Here is a 14,415-nt window from a genome sequence, read left to right as displayed (position 1 = left end):
TCCAACGATAATGCAAACAAAAAAAATGTACAAAAAAAAAAAATAATTATTCAGACGTCGCTAATTGTGACTCAAAATACAAACAAGAAGTAATAATGCCACAGTCGCTTTTCGCGATTCGAAATACTAAACAATAGAAATAATAATTCGTAATTCGCTATTCCCGATTCATACTCAACTACTTAGAGTTCATAAACAAAAGAAAATAAGAATAATATAACAGAACAGAAGAAAGAAAAGGTGACTAAATCTAGACGACTTCTTATGCCTACTTGCGCTAGTCGCGGCTCTAACGATAATCAATAATTCAAAACGAACAACAAAATTCGACGCGACGGGCTAACCGCGACCGTCCTCTCACTATCCACGGCGCTGATCGCCACGTAACAATAAACCACTGGTCAAAACTAAACTGAAATCGTAATCGACGCGCTAACCGCAATCGTTAATAAATCTAAAAAATTCGTTAAGCCTACGTGCGCTAATCGCCGCTTTACTAATAAACAATAATTCGATAATCAAACAAAAGAGAATGTGACTCGAAGCGCTATTCGCATCTCTAGCCGTTATTTGTAATGGCACCGGTCACCATGGGAATCGCATAGCTGTTATCTAAACGCATCCGAACTGGACTCTCTTTACGACCTCTGAACGCAGTTCGCGAGTGCGAACGCTCCCCCTTTGACGACTCGCGACCTACACGCTAAGTGACACTTTATCGTACTTGATTCGACGTGACCCAGGGTAACGGAATTTGATTACTCTCAAATTGCAGTTGTCTTGTCGCGACTCAAACCCGTGACGCTACTCGACCAGGTCGGTCACTTAAAATTGGCTCTACCTTATTCCGCGTAACTCAGGCTACGGTCATCAAACGAGAGAATCGGCAAAAGAATTTCGAGTATTTTCTGACACGCAAATTACGAATACGGCTATCTCTTTTCGGATAAGCCCTCGCCCAATTACGCTCGAAATTCGATCGCAAGAAGATTAGCAGCGCTTACTGCTCCACATCCAAAAGATGAAGTCACCAACCCCCTCGTGATTCTCAACGGCCATCGTCTTCGCAATACACCGGACCTTTTTTTCTTTTGCAACTAGCAAACTCCACAATATTTCTCGGATCCGTCGCCAGAACTAGAGTGATCTTAGATGGCCGATCGGCCGCAACGTCGATCTCGTGACGCTAATCTTTCGTGACGTCATCACCCTAAGAATGCACAACAATCGATCTGTCATCGATTTCGGAGATTGCGCAACTTGACGCGCACCTGTCGTCGCTACGCGGCGCAGAACTCAACGCTAGATCGCCATGTCGTCTTCCGCGCAGCTCTACAGCGCCCTGGGGTTGGGCGGGGTGGTGCTCCCTTATCGCTAGCTAGTCTTTCGCGGTTGCCTTGGTCAGGTGTGGGTGGGGTGAGCGGGGAGGCTGCGGCGCGCCGGCCGCCAGCGTGAATCGCGTTCGCCTTGAATTCCCGCGCTGCAGGGATCTGCGTTGTCTCCCCATCCGCAGCCTCAGCATCCTTCACGGAAAATCTCCGCGGTTCCGCCTCGTCTCGAAATATCTTTGGCGTCGGAGTTGGTCGCTGACTTGTGGCCGGTGTACTCAAAAAATGAAAAATAAAAACAAAAGCCGGCAATATCTAAATCATACTTCGCTATTGCGTCCCCGTCGAAGCTTGGATGCGTGACTCCAGTTCTGGCGCTCTCTATTATTATCTCGCGACTCGATCTCCGAAACCCTTATTCCTGGATTCCGCCCAAGGTTCAGGGAGTACCTTGTAACGGGCATGCCTAATCGAAATGCAACGTTACAATACATATATTGTTACAACGCGAAAAATTAAGAAAGGAGAAGGATTTATTTTGTGACGAAGCTCTCCTTTTAAAGTCTCGAGATAGACTGTGTTTACAATAATGTTGGTTGACGCAGCAACCTTATTCTTTTGAGAGACATAAGAGGTATGTAAACGTCTTTTATCTATGATGACTACTAGATCCTTGAAAAGAGGGCAAAACGGGTGATTTCACCCTTTGTAACACTACTCCCCCCCGAGGAAAAGAGTCGTCCCGACTCGGAAAAGATAAAACAATTGTAAAAGTGATCTAGCAGTCAGTGCTCGAAAGTGAGTTGGAGCTGTGGCTCTAAAAATTTAAAGACTCCCTTTTTACTATCTGGCATTTGCCCACAGTCTCAAGGTAAGCCACAGAAAACCTTGAGCAGATAGTTGAGCGTCAAATTGAATTTCAAAATTTATGTACCTTGTTTTATAAAGGTAAGTGTTATCCAATGTTATATATCTTCATGAATTTGAAGACATCAAAATCATCCGGATCGACGTCAAAAAGGAAATCCATTCCTCTTCAGGGAAAATAGTCCGGTGAATCAAACACAGATGAGTACGACGAGGCGGGAAACAGGAAAAAGGAATAGGTGACTGAATCCAAGACTTCTTCAGAAACAGCACACCCTAGAGTTTGGAGGACAAATGTGAGTGGTGGTATAACAATCCAAATTCACTAAGTGAATTTGGGAAAATGCACGAATGAGATAAATTAAATATTTATTGAAAATAAAAGAAACGATCTCATCTCATTTATTTCGTGTCACTCTTCAGAACGACGGCCACCAGTCATCCTTAGGGATCAGGAAAGGTCGGAAGGAAAAGGCTGTTCGGTAAACAACCTGAAAAGTGCTTACAAAAACTTACACTTGAGGTTAAAAAAAAAAAAAAGAGAGGATCGACCAATCGCTCATTTAATTTCCCGTATCGAACAACATCGAACTAACCTCAACCTGTCGACGAACTTTCTAACCTTCAGAGAGCTAGTGAAACGACGCCCTTGACTGATAAGGAGCTAAGCGATCCAGATGAACGACTTCGAATTTGGTACGAGGGGAACGTCTAATTCTGAAAACAACATCGTTAATCCGATCAACAATAAAATAAGGACTTTCCCAATTTTACCATCGCTAATAATTCCCTACGGGTAACACAATAATTGCGTTCCGGTTAAGACAAGACCCGACTGAAATAATTAATAACGCGCTCTTGGTTATCCTGAATTTGAGATAAAACCACACCTATACCACAGAGAGAAGCGTCAGAATCTACGATGAATTGAGAATCGGTGATGGAATAAGCTAACATCGGCGATGAAGTTAATAATTTTTTAAGGAGAACAAAGGCTCCTTCGCATTCGGAAGTCCAATCAAGAACAACTTTAATTCCTGTAAGAGCATGGAGGGGTCTCGCTATAGAAGCAAAGCCCTTAACGAAACGTCTGTAATAAGTACAAAGTCCTAAGAAACTTTGAACCTTTGCTTTTGAATCGGGACGAGGCCAATTCAAGACCTTTTCTATTTTAGAAGGATCTGTCTTAACACCTTCAGCTAAAACGACGTGTCCGAGAAAAGTTACTTCCTTTTTGAAAAAATGACATTTTTTGGGACTCATTTTTAGACCAGCTTGTATTCCAACGACTAAAAACCTGCTAAAGATTTTCCAATTCTTCATCAAAAGTCTTACCAAACACAATGATGTCATCGAGATGAACTAAACAAATCTTGCCAGTCAGACCTTGAAGGGCGAATTCCATCGCTCTTTCGAAGGTAGCTGGTGCATTACAAAGGCCAAAAGGCATAACTTTAAATTGCCAAAGTCCACCTAACCCTGTGACAAAAGCTGTTTTCGCTTTGTCTAATGGATTCATTTCGACTTGCCAATAACCGCTCTGTAAATCAATCGTAGAGAACGAACGGGCACCAGATATTAAATCAAGGGTATCTCCTATCTGAGAAAGCGGATATGCATCTTTCTTGGTGACCTCGTTCAACTACCTATAATCAATACAAAACCTCTTGGAACCATCTTTTTTATTGACTAAGACAATGAGAGAAGCCCACGGGCTAGAAGACGGCTCAATAACATCTGCTGTTCTCATATCTTCTACTAATTTTTCAACTTCCCTGCGACCATTTAAAGGAAGCCGTCTAGCTGCCTGTTTAATCGGAGCGTTATTCCCTACATCTATCGAATGCTTAGCTATGGTACATCTCCCGATGTCGGCAGAATCTTTAACGAAAGTTTCTTGAAAATCGTTAAAAAGGCAAACGAGACTGTTTGTCTGAGCGATATCTAAATCTTCAGAAGCCTAGTAAAGAGTTCCGTGAGATAAGAAGGAACAACTAAAGGGTCCGAAACATGTTCTAAAACACGCAAAGACGAGAGGGTTTCTTTCTGTTGAGAAGAGTTAATATACCTAGACGTTTCGAGGTTGATTTTACGGTAACCAGAACAGAGAGTCGAATCCCCGGTAGAAATGACGCAGTTGTGAGCGGAAAGAAAATCTACGCCTAAAATGCCTTCGTCTTCTATATCAGCTACTAGAACTTCATGTGGGGATTGAAGACAATCCGCTACTGTTACCTCCACGACCATCTTACCTACGACAGGGGTAGTTGCTCCGGTAGCAGTGCGAATAGACAGAGAAGGATAAATTGAAGCAAGAGACGAAATCATATCAAGACGAACAACGGAAATTTCGGCTCCGGTATCTATCACCCACAAACAACCTAGTCCGTTAACGGAACCCTTAGCATAAAGACCGGTACGACGCAGGCCTCTAACCATGAACTGTGAAGAAATAGGGCTAAGGAACTTGGAAGAAGCCTATGATATCCGCCCTTTCGAAACATCGGTAGCTAGTTTCCCGAATTTTGAGGAACCGAAGGTTGCGCTGCCCAAACCGGATTAGAGGGTGCTCTCTTGGAGGCATTATTGCGCCACGAATCTTCCGCAGTTTTCAACTGACGGCCGAGTTTGAAACAATTCTTCGCGATATGTCCCCTTACGCCGCAAAACTGGCACTCTGAGACAGGCCGATTAGAGTTTGATCTATTGTGGTAACGAGAGAAATCACTATTTTTCCTTCCTGGAAGAGAATCTGAGCTAGGCTGATTGACTGAAGGACGGGACGAAGAATTTTCTGAAGGTTGAGCTTGGCTGAATCGATGAAGTTGACGCGAACCTGAATCCGCCTCGTTTATGGCTTCTAATTCTAAGCCCTTAATAATTGCTTCATGTAGAGAAGTTGGAGCTACGAGCCTCAGATGATACCGAAGCTTCGGATTCCGAATCGCATTAATGAATTTTGCCCGAGCTATCTGATCTCTAGCTTTTTCTGCACAATCGGTAAGGGAGTGTCGAGCGAGACGTTCGATGTCATTTCCGAGAGAGGCTAAATCTTCCTTGGGCCCTTGACGTCTATTTTCAAACTGAGTGAAATAAAGTTTGGAAAGATGTTCTTCGCCAAACCGAAGTTTAAGAGCCGCACAAATGCTGTCGAAATTTTCAGAATCCGAATCTGAAAGCAATCCAAGAACTACCAAGGCCAGACCGGACAAAGAGGCTGTCAAATTAGCTGCTTTCTGGGACGGACTCCAACCATTAACCTTACTTATCACGTTGAACTGACGTTCGTATAGTCTCCAAGCAGACGAACCGTCATACGAACCGGGCTTCAAATTCGATTGTTTCGAGGGCAACTCTACAATACTCGCGGCAGGTACAGAGACCTGATTGAGTCCGAACGAGCTCTGAGTCTGCGGAGAGAGAACATTGATAGTACCGCGCGATTTTAAAAAGGCCAAGAACTCTGACTGAATATCCACGCTAGGATGAGACGACGCGACAGGAGGCTCAACTACTTCTGAAATATCACGTGACGGAACATCGTGGCATTGCAGGAAAGAGCTAACCTGAGCTGGTCGCGAGACATGAGCAGGTGGAAAATTTTTAGCAATAGGGGGAATTTGGCCTCCCCCATAAATGGCGTCAGACCTTGATTAATCCGGAATTGAATGAATGGAGGTCCTCCTTGCTGGGACCGGGACTGAGGGAAGAGAAGTCCTTTTACCTGGGGACGGAACTGGGCGTATTGAGAATTCCTGCGGCCGCTCCTGAAGCTTCTGCACACCTTGCAGGATCCCAATCAGCGCCTGGGACACGGTTCCCTGTTGTTGACGTTGTGCGAGAGGAGTTCGTGCAGAAGACTCTGCTGTTGTTGTTGCTGTTGTTGGTGTTGTTGTTGCTGTTGTTGATGTTGTTGTTGCTGCTGTATCTGTCGCAGCAGTAAATCTTGATTTCCTTGGATGAGCTCTGCCAAGAGAGCTAGTTGGGGCTGGGGCTGAACCTCAGCTTTCAAATGAGGAGAAACGGCAGGAAACGCCGGTTTAAGGAACGAAACGCGGCCGGCAGCTCGTCGCTCCGCGCGTGATGCTCTCGTCAGAGGAGATCTTTGCATTTTTTGTATACTTCTTATTACTCAAAATCCACTCAAAACTCTGCCGAGACAGAAGGATCCCACTTCTGACACCAGTGTTACAACGCGGAAAATTAAGAAAAGAGAAGGATTTATTTTGTGACGAAGCTCTCCTTTTAAAGACTCGAGATAGACTGTTTTTACAATAATGTTGGTTGACGCAGTAACCTTATTCTTTTGAAAGACATAAGAGGTTTATTAACGTCTTTTATCTATGATGACTACTAGATCATTAAAAAGAGGGCAAAACGGGTGATTTCACCCTTTGTAACAATATATATATATATATAAAGTACATAATAAAAATAATGAAAAATAACCTTGAACTAAATCATTTCTATATAGAAATTAGCATTTGTTTGGGCTTGGATTTGTGATAAATGAATACATTTATAAATTAATTTGGGCGATTATTGAAATCCCGATTCTACTTTGTAACGATTTTTCATCGTTAACCTACATTTTTTTTCTTTAACATATATATTTCTTTTTGTCGGGGGGCGGGGCTTCACCCCGCCAAACCCCTCCCCCCCACCAGGGGTTTTGCCCCGGGACCCTGTCTGTGTGCTTTGTGTACGAAACTCGTATCGAAAAGTACTGTATGCTCACGAATTTTTCGCACACAGTTGCAAAAAATATCGTATGCAACATGGGCGTAGAAGAGTCCTATTTTACACCCTTGTTATTTAACCCTTTCGGCCCGATCGGTGACTATGATCACCCAACGCCCGACGCTCGCTCTGTCCGATTGGTGACTATAGTCACCCAACGCCCGACGCTCGCTCTGTCCGAGCGGTGACTATAGTCACCCAACGCCTGACGCTCGCTCTATACGAGCGGTGACCATGGTAACCCAACATTTGACGCTCGTTATGTACGAACGGTGACCATGGTAACCCAACATTATGTTATGATTTTTGAAGCATTTTTTTTTTTACGAGCGACTGCACTCGCTCTGCGTAAGATAGCGTGGTATTGTGCGTCTGACGGGCGCTTGCAGTTGTTCCGCAAGTGCGGACGCTTGCCGCGACTGCTCGGTCAGCGGGGACGGCGCGACGTAGAATGCGTCCGTAGCGAAAGGGTTAATATACTACTCTGTCAATATTGGTGAAAATATGTTGGCGTGTTCACTAATACCGGCGAAAAATAATTACCACACTTTCACATTAACTTGGCCCGCCAGGACTAATATTTATAGTAGGGTGGTTTACTTTTTCGGTTTTTTTTTTTTTATTTTTGGCGGGACACGCGATCAAATTGCGACAAATAGAGAAAAAAAAATTGTCGTAAAGTTTCACTACGATCGGATAATATTTAGAGGTTGCTACCGAGCATTATAACATTTTTACTATAGATTTTTTTTTCTTATAATTCATATTATATCTCTACTTTTAAGCGTCGGTGGGTGGCAGGTCGTAGTGGGAAGACTTATTCTCATTGTGCAGTAGTTGTGTGGTTGTGGTATTTCGAGTTCTTATTGTTGCATTCCCATTTGCTAAGTCGATCGGATCAAGCTCGGAGCGTTACCAAATTATCCCACCATGAAGCCTCGACTCGTATCGAGTATGCCATGAACTGCCAACACAGTTCTATCGAAGTGTGTTGAATAACAATATTGTTCTTCTCACTTTATCGTATCTCATTCTATCTTTCTAAACTGTATTCTAAAAAGTAAACTGTATCGTAAAAAATTGAGCAGCATCGTCGTAATTGGGCGTTGCTGAAAAAAATTAAAATAATAAACCAAACAAATCTCATGCTTTGGCAATTAAAAAAGCCAATTTCTGTAACGAGTTAAATGGCGTCTTTAACATAGCATGCGGAAAGAGTTTTTAAGTAATTTATACTGTGAAATATCACAGTAATAAACTGAGGACAACCCATAATTTTCCAAATTTTTAAGAAATAAAAGGTAAATTTTCATGGAAATAAGTCAGAATTTACCGTCGGGTGACTTGTAAATTTTAAATGTTTTCAAGAATTTTCACTGAAAAATCAGTAAAATTTACCCAAGTATGGTTTTGTTCTCGCTCTACTATGATTTCACAGTAAAACTCCTTTAAAAATTCTTTCCGTGCACATGCTACAGTTAAAAAACTAATAACTAGCCGAGGGCTGCCGAGCGTACCAAAGATTTTCAAGAACAAAAAGTACTCCGAAAAAATGACTCATGACATCGGAGCCTTCTTACCATCAGATTAGCAGACTTTTTGACGACTAGTAGTTTGCAATTTTTTAAAATAATAAAAGAAGAACCAACTCTTTTGTCTCGGGACCACTGGAGTGGAAAAGTGATGAAAGTTTTTTAAAGTGTTGCGCTATTTGCAAAGGATTCCGTGTAGTGAATGACATAGCAGAGCGAGGAGTGGCTCTTATAGAAGAATTCAATCGGACTATTACGTATGATGAAGAACGAAAACAGTATCTGCTGTTAGTCGTAAGTGAACATCGGAAAAACATGCCTAAGTTCGATATCCGTGAGATTGAACATTCTCTGAAGAAATAAGATAAAGTCATATTCTTAAAAATAATGTAAACAAATTTGTATTTCAACAAACAGTTTGAAAAAAATGTAAATCATTTATTTTTGTTGATTTTTAGAATAATTTTTTTTTAACTCTGGTAGCAACCTTTAAATATTGTCCGATCGTAGTGAAACTTAACGACAATTTTTTTTTTCTCTATTTGTCACAATTTGATCGGGTTGTGACGTTGCACCTAGAGTGCAAGTCACAACAAACCCCAAACCCGCGGGGAAGAGCCGAACGGGTGAGCCCTGTCCCGTCGGGAAAGACCCGAACATCACCGAAGCCCCCCGACGCTCGGCAGAGCCGAGCGCCAGATTCAGTACGAGCACGGAAGTAATAGCAGCAACACCTAAGCAGCCCAGCCTAAGAGCGAACGAGAAAGAAAGAGAGAGAGTCACACCCACACACACCGATACACCCAGCTACACTCCACCACACCTCGAGACACCCACCCACACGCCGACGACACCAGGTTAGCCTGCATTCTACCGCCGATCTGCTCCTCCCCTCGCAATACCAACCCTGTCTACCACACACTCCCGTCACACTACACCACCCTCCCCTCGCCATATCAACCCTTCCGACCTCATATTCCCCGTCACCTCCCACACTCCTCCCCCCCCCGCGCGCGTATCTGTAAGTTAGTATTAAGTAACGCTAAGGGCTGAGGCGTGATCAGCCACCGCTCAAGTCTACAACCCTTTTGTACCTCTTAGTTTAAGTCGACCCCCGGTGCAAAAATACACACACTAAGTTTTACCGATTATATCCGCCCTGTCTCTAATTGTCTTCCCCCACCCATATTATTCGTGCGGACTCAAAACCCGTCACAGGGTGTTCCACCAAAAATTAAAAAAAAATCGAAAAATAAACCACCCCAATGTATAGTGCTTCCGCACAAACAAGAGGACATTCTGTGAAATTTTCAGTAACATTTATGATGACATACTTGCTGAATAATAATATTTTCATCTATTTTTGATGATAGCTCACTGAGTTTCATTGTTTTGCTAAATGTCAAAAGTGTGTTTGAAAGTTCGCTAAAAAATGAACATTTTACGTCGGAGGATTTTTTTGAAGCACCGATGTTTTTTAGATTATCCCTAGCTTTTTAAAATTTTTTTTCACATCCGGTAACAAAAAAAAATTCTGGAGAAAATTACGTCATCGATTTTTTTCACTCTCAAATAATTCCAAAATCTTAGATTGTTTTAGAGGGGTCGGGATATCAAGCGTTCGATTTGGTATGGAATACCTTGTCTAGTTACCAAAATATGGACAAAAAGAGCTCCAGTTGTACAACAATGTACGCTCGGAATTCTATGACGCGCACTTCTCTCTCGCACGCGTCGCACTCGACAACCACCGCGCAAGCGAACATTCCCCTCTCTATCGCTCTCGCTTGATGGTAAGCACCATCGAACAAACGGAACATAATTTTCGAAGCCCATATTGCTATTTATACTTCGAGAAGCCTAGATAAAAATGTTTATCTTCAAACTATCGTATTTTTCAAATAACCCAATTGTTAATTCTCAACTTTGGTTTTTTTAAAATTAAAATATAAGTTTTCGATGCCCTTCTTCTTATTCGTACTTTGAGAAGCCTAGATGCCAATATTATTCTCTAATCTATTCGTAGTGCCTGAGTAATAAAATTATTAGTTTAACTGTACATAAAAAGAACATTTTATAAACACAGTTGCAGAGAGAGGCACAAAGATTTGAAACTTATGAATAATTTAATTTGTAGATATTTTTGAAACAGCTCTAACCGTTTTTTTATTAACGTGGTACGTCTTGGCCTCAGCTTTAGCAGGTTGGAGTTTCAACAGTAGGTTTATTGTACGACATTCGGGTGTATTGTAATTTTTTCAGCTCGGCGTCGAGAAGGTATTGCGTCTCTTCATCGATATAGAAAATATGTAAAATACGTACAGCATACGTGCAGACAATACAGCGCTTGCCCTTCTGTGTCGTACGACTTGTTTTTTTTCGTCGTTTTCGCTTTCTTTTTTCATTTTCCTTGGGCCCGTTGAGTGTAGGAGAAAAAGAGCCGAGCTGCGTCACTGTGCTGGCCAATACATTTCTATTATCTACCCCCACCATCTCGTTAGTAGTCGGAGCCCAGTTCTCGCACCGCCGCCGCATCGTCTCTACTACGACAAAACCGCGCGTGCGCAAAAGACTGCTCTTGCCCCACTACTTTGCCGCAGCGCTCGTTCGTCCCTCCAGCTCGCTCAACTCACGTGTTCTGCGTCTACGCTTCCTCTTACCGGCCAAACATCCACAAAACTGATCGCTACCACGTTCGGCGATTTTACGACTCAGGCAGGGCTAATACGCTGCGCCTCTCAGTTGCGAATATTTTGTATTTCTGTCTTTGATACTTTCGACTTTATAACTACAATTTCATACTTCAACTTTACGGTTCTCGATTCCCTCAAAATATACGTACTCAACACAATCGCATCGTATATGTAGTCTTGGTGTGATTTATAAAAATGATATACATGATCTCTTATTATACACCATTGCTCGATCTTTGGCGATAAATCATACCCAGTATTTCAAGAACCTTGAAATACCGTCGACTCTGGCACTGATTTGTGAATGGTCGTAAGTCACGATTAACAATAATCGAATGGCTATGGTAATTTAATATATGTCCGCAATAAAAATTTTTGGAACTGTCCGAAATATTTCCTGAGTACATTCTGAAGCTATACCTCGTTCGAAGTTTATTGTTCTATAATTATTATTTATATGTAAAGTATTATAAAAATGCCTTACGACAAGTTAAAACTGAAAAATATTTTGCTGCAAAGTGACTGCTGAACAATCGATGACAATGGACATATATTACCTCCGTCAAGCCTCGTATATCGTCGTATTGCTAACCGTATGGGACTCGGTGGTTCACATATCGAACCACATCACGTTTATATAATCATAAATGACGATCGTAACAAGTTCAGGCAGCTTATAGAAACAACGTATAAGATAAATTCAAAGGGAAGCAAAGCTACTGATATTAGCGATTGTTCTTTCAGAACAGTACCTGCAGATGTAAGTCATAACGCATCGGACAGTGTTCTCGCGAAAAAATTAATCTGGTTTTATCTCCAAAGAACTGGCAGAACATGGCCCCGAAAAAAAAATTTCTTCCGGTAGAGTATACTGGAAATTCCAACAAGGGTGGGCTGACATTCTAGCTGAAAAAATATGCCAGCAAAATAAATCAATCGATTGCATATTTGCATTTAAAAATAATATGACGACTCCTACCGCTAATACGACGAACTATTCGACTTTCGTTGGTTATTGCACCGAGTGCAAAGCCCAAATAAGCGGTTCGTTAGGAAAAGCACCGAAGACAGACGTTGACGTAATTCAAATCTTGGTTCTCATCCATGTTAAATGTAATGAATAATAAATTTTCTTGGGAACTTGGACAGAATTGATCAGATTCAATTTATCAAAATTTGCAACGTTTCGTTGGTTTTATTTATTTTCCAACTTCATCAGGCATTTAACCTCAAAACTTGCCTGATGAAGTTGGAAAATAAATAAAACCAACGAAACGTTGCAAATTTTGATAAATTGAATCTGATCAATTCTGTCCAAGTTCCCAAGAAAATTTATTATTCGTTGACGTAATTTTTTTGTGCAGGATCGATGGCATCCGGCCTGATTAGCACACAGGTATTAAGACACGACAATTGAGGGGAAAACGCCGGGAAAAAATCGCTAAGCAAATGATCGATCAAAAAAACAATGCAGTCGTCATGAGGCGAGAGATGGCGAGTCGTTTAAAAGATTTTGGAGGAAAAAACCCGCCGATAATCCCGAAAGATGACATTCTACGTAAAGCAAAGGAACAACAGTTACTTAAGATGTACGGGTTGGAGTTTGCATTTGCTCCATTGAACTTGCTACGCGAGTCCCAATTTGGAGATCATGCGGGTTTTATTCACAGTATCGGTCTGCTAAAATTACACTGCATGTATTGGACACCAGAGCAGGAAAAAATATATATCGCTCGGTTCAAAAAAGATTCAGGCGTCATTTTCACGATCGATGCTACCGGAAGTATTGGGAAATGTGATCACAAAAATGACCCGCACGTTTTCTTTTACCAATGCATAGTAGTCACTAATGAGGGCAGTGTATCGGTATTCCAAATGGTGACCGGTGACCAACGGTCGTTTCAAATTGCGTACTTTCTTCGGGTTATTTTGGCGAAAGGTGTCTTGCGCCCTCCTATCGTCGTGTACGATTTCGGACGCGCTTTGGTGAACTAAATGAATTAATGCAGGGCAGCAATTGAACCAACACTGTATTGCGCAGGCCTACCAAATAAGTGATTTCAAAGAGTTGGCTTACTTTCTTGAATCGGTCTCGATACCATGTCTCAGCGAATTTCTCGGTAATACAAAAAATGGTTTGCCGTTGCAATCGGAAATTCGCATGTAAGTTTTTGACCAAGCTATTGAAGTTGATTTCACTGCGCTTAAGGACGACGGAGAACTCAGGATAACAAACGAAGATAACGAAGATGACGTTTTAGAGGACACTACCAGCTCAAATTGGAAAGAGTGGGCTGATGAACTGTACGATTCTGCTGATGTCATTGCAAAAACATGCGTAGGAGGAAATCGACCCAACGCATGCTTTAATCGCGCTTTCGCTCTTCCTCTGATGAAGCAGTTGTTGCTATTTATTCCACTGTGGAACGGGATAATGCGACTGCATTTCGGAATCGGTTCAACCATAGCAACGTCCTCGTCGGTCAAACCAGAGTTCTGTGATCTTAAGCACCGTTCATTCGCTACCAAACTTCCGATGCGGATTCATTTATTCGTGCTGCAACATCTAGACCATCTCGACGGCAAAGTAAAATCGGCCTCAAACCCAAGTGATGTAGCGATACTCGACTCAGTCTCTGTCCGCTCTAACAAAGGTGATCTGCCGATAACCAATCAACCTAAAGGCTCCGAGCTTTCTCTGAGAAACGTTAGCGTAGAGTCTAGCAACGACAAATCGGTAATGGAATCTGCTGCTCTGAACACGGTTTCAATGAATGAAACTTTCCCTGAAGGGATCACAGAAACTTCATTAAACGAGCAAGATGCACATTGTTTCGATACTCAAAATTCACAAACGGTTGCTAAAGGCAAAGGCCTGCAAGTGCTAGGCAGTCCTGAAGACAGCGTAAAGACGAACATCAGCGACAACATCAACTCACATAAATACGAGAATCAGATTCCTCGAATGATTTCTGATCACCAAAATCTAACGGGGCAAGTAACTAACAACTCACAGAAGACCAAGAGATTAACAAACTATGAGTCTGTTAGTTTCACCGGGAGCAATTCATCCGTAGATCCGTTCATGGGTAAATGTATTCGGTCAAGCACTCCTAATGAGTGTGACAATTGGAATACATGTGAGGACTGGCGCGGGAAAGCCGCAAAAGAACAGTAAATAGTGTCAGAACCAGAAAAATCTCGAAATAAGGTAGAAGTTGATCAGAAAACACATCCGCTTAAGAGGACAGCCGA

This window comes from Neodiprion virginianus, chromosome 6 (genome assembly GCF_021901495.1).
Source record: "Neodiprion virginianus isolate iyNeoVirg1 chromosome 6, iyNeoVirg1.1, whole genome shotgun sequence".
NCBI lineage: Eukaryota > Metazoa > Arthropoda > Insecta > Hymenoptera > Diprionidae > Neodiprion > Neodiprion virginianus.
Note: the sequence above shows the minus strand (reverse complement) of the source record.